This window comes from Alexandromys fortis, unplaced genomic scaffold (assembly GCF_014885135.2).
Source record: "Alexandromys fortis isolate MF-2015 unplaced genomic scaffold, M_Fortis_MF-2015_v1.1 scaffold_64, whole genome shotgun sequence".
In the NCBI taxonomy this organism is placed as follows: Eukaryota; Metazoa; Chordata; class Mammalia; order Rodentia; family Cricetidae; genus Alexandromys; species Alexandromys fortis.
This window is the reverse complement of record NW_026067976.1, coordinates 7077872-7081177: the sequence shown is the minus strand read 5'-3', so window position 1 is coordinate 7081177 and position 3306 is coordinate 7077872. Positions and strand designations below refer to the sequence as shown.

Below are 3306 nucleotides of genomic sequence, written 5' to 3'. Positions count from 1 at the left end.
AAAATGGCATTAAAAAAGTTTTGCCATATATGGTCATTATTTATGGCTTGAGCCCTATTGTCTACTTATAATATGCCCTTTATCAGACCCAAATGCCCACTTCAGAGATTCTCATTCTGAGCAACAACTGGCTTCTTACATTATCCACCGATGCAGGGAAGTTAAATTACAGGCAGTTCATATCATAGAAACAAAATGTTTCCTGCAATTACTGATAAGGGACAGTTCATTTTCTCTCTGTCATCCTGGAAAAAAAAATCCTCCTAACAACAATTCATGCCTGGTTAAACAGGATTTCCACATCTCCTGCTGACATCTTTCCAAATAATTCAGGGCTGTTATTACTGTATAGCCCTGGCAAGGCTCAAAAGCAAGCAGACTTGACGAGTCTGCTCAAAGCACAGCTTAAGTAGTTGTAATTAATAATAATTACATGCCCACTACACTCCAGTTTTATCATATTACCCGTCAATGCAAATAAAAAAAATCCCCATACAACACACTTGCAGCAAGATTGGTGCATTAATAAAGCAACTACATAGATGTCCTCACCATAAAGTTTAAAGCATTTGTGCTCTTTCCTGTTTTTATTGATGTTCATTATTCTCTGTCTGCTTGCAAAATGTGGCTTGGGTACCATACAGCATGTGGCCGCATGTTTTTTTTCTTCCAAAAGCTTCCTCATTCCTGCCGTGACTCGGATTCGAACCGAGGTTGCTGCGGCCACAACGCAGAGTACTAACCACTATACGATCACGGCGAGCTACTGACGAGCTGAGCAGCAAGCTTCCTTTAAAGGCAACTGCAATATTAAAATTTGTGGAAACACTGCCATCTATTGCCTAAGTGTGTACATTTTCTTGATAGTGCCAAAGACGATCTGCGCTTCTGGTCCTCGATTGAGAGGCCCAGCACCAAAGCCAGCATGGCAGCAGCTCCGCCTTCTTCATTGGCTGGGAAAGTTGTCCTAGGAGAAGAGAAACTGGATTCCCTGTCTGTGGAATGGTAATCAAGGTAACAAGGCGGACAGACACGGGCTGACTGCTTCATGGTTTCGCGCTGGTTTTTCAGCGAAGGCTGCACCGCCCACTGTGCAGTCCACCTACTACGCTGCCCTGAACTGCATGAATTGGAGTCTCGGTGTTTGTCTATTTCCACATGCTAAGGTAGCACTACCAGACAAAATGCCCTGAAATTCAGAGGCTCTGAGGGGCTAATTTTTCCAAGCAGAGAAACAGAATATATCCCAAATGAGGCACGGATCCCTCCAAGCCTGCTGGTCCCAAAGCTACTCTTTTCCCAGTTCACTGGTTTAAAGGCACAAAGGAACCGGGCTTCCCTTAGCGCCGACATCCCATCGGAGGGAAGATGCTAGGATCCATGCTTCATACACTTCAGGGGAGATTTAGTACACATTATTTTATAAAAATTATTCTCCAAAAGGTATTTAAAGGGCTGAGAACCTTACAAGAAAGCCTACAAAAGAGTCTGTTACTATAGAATGGGCTGTTATTGGGCTATCTCTTTTAAGCCTTGGAAACCTAGGTGCAGCTGGCTGAGGCTGGCTGGCATGGTGGGTGGAGCGCCAAATCAATGTGCCATTGGTTGCTAGGGGCTCCCTGGTTTCTTGGGGGAGAGTGTCTCTGGAGGTAAGATTCAGACACAAAAGTTCTCTCTCTCTCCCTCTCCCTCTCCCTCTCCCTCTCCTATAGCTTCTATCTTTCTATATTCTTCACACTTTCACCAATACATCTTCTTTCCGTGGTGTGGTAGAATATTCTTGCCCAGTTTCCTGAGCCCCAAATGGTCTGTGTAAGAAGCAAGGTCAAAGGTGAAAGAACATAGCAGGTCAGGTCACCAGGCTGAGAAAGGACAAAACAAGTCTCTTGGTGAATAGGAAATAGCAGTTTCCCAAACCTTTGTGGTTTGTTTTGGTTTGTTTCTTTGTTCTTGCTATGGTCAGTTTGTAATTGAAAATACTATTATATGAAAAAGATCCCTATAATACAAATTATGGACTAATATTCTGTTTGAATTCCAGCTTGTCACCAATAAACTGGAGGGAGGAGGCCACTTTGTAACCCTCTGTGCTTTTCTATGTAGGGATCACAATGGCTTCTCCCCAAGAGGACTGTCCTGAGGACAGATAGGCAGATACATGTCAATATTTAAAACAGGCCTGTCACATGGTAAGCGCTGCAGTCACAGTTTAAATAAACACATTCCATTAGCTGCTGGAAACCATTTCATGTGACTGTCAGTCTGGGATAGACCACGCGACAATGCCCAGGATAAAGTTGTCCCTGTTTGTGCCATGCCAGGACAGGTTCTTCTCATTCAGGGACCCAGGCTGAGGGAACAATTTCTCTCAGGAGCTGACTGAGAATTGAGTGATGTTCATTGCTTGGCAAATGGAAACAGCTCTGGAGATCCTGAAATGAGCAAGTTAAAAAAAAAAGTCTTTGGAGCAGCTGAGCCATGTGTCCTTGCCCCATGGGTCAAAGTCTTGGGGCGAGAAATATGGGTTTTGAACTATATGCGATAGTCACTAAGCAGCCATCAGGAGTTGTTGGGGACCGAGCATTTTGCAATGAGAAGCTCATCTCCACTCCGCTATCTTCTTGGAGCCCTGGATGTATTTGACACCACCCAGTCTCTCCCTTGACAACAGTTAAAGTTAGCCCGCCCAGTCTGAGCTTCCATTTCCTGTGACTCCTTACAACTTCCGAAATGGAGTTCTATTGAAAAGAAGGTAAAATAAAAAGCAAGGGCCAGTGCCCTCTCCACTTGTTCTTCCTGTGTGACCTTGGGCTGCTCACCCATCGATCCAGGGTGACTGAGCTAGGTGGCGTTCAAGGTTTTTTTTTTTTTTTTTTTTTTTTTTTCCTCTGACATGCCACAAAGTTAACTTCAAGAAATCCGTTCATGGACAGCAATCCAAGATAAAAATCTTGCAGAAAAAAAAAAAAAGAACCTTTCAGAGAGGAATAGCCACCACCATTTCAGTCTTTCAGTCTGTGTTTCTCCTGGAGGTCACAGGTGCTGTCGTTTTGCTGACTTCTCCATGTCTGCAACCTTAGTTGTCCTGCCCATGGGAACATGCATTACGCATGTAAGGATTGATCTTTTGGATGCGTGGCTGAAGCTGAACGAGTGTGGAGAAGAATTTCTCTTTCTTGAGTAAGTGTTTCATACAGCTTTGTTTATAAGAAGAACACTATGATAAGACCAGACTATAAGACCACACTGTGGGTCAAATTGTTTGCAGGCTTGAATGGCAAAGGTTCCAAGATGACCAGCCTCTCT

At 44.0% G+C, this 3306-nt stretch overlaps 1 non-coding gene across 1 annotated transcript; it reads right to left on the bottom strand.

Moving 5' to 3' along the window:
* Nucleotides 1-688: 688 nt before the first annotated feature.
* On the bottom strand, nt 689-760 carry Trnah-gug (transfer RNA histidin (anticodon GUG)). Its single transcript has one exon. It is a non-coding gene; the product is annotated as a tRNA-His (tRNA).
* Nucleotides 761-3306: the final 2546 nt, after the last annotated feature.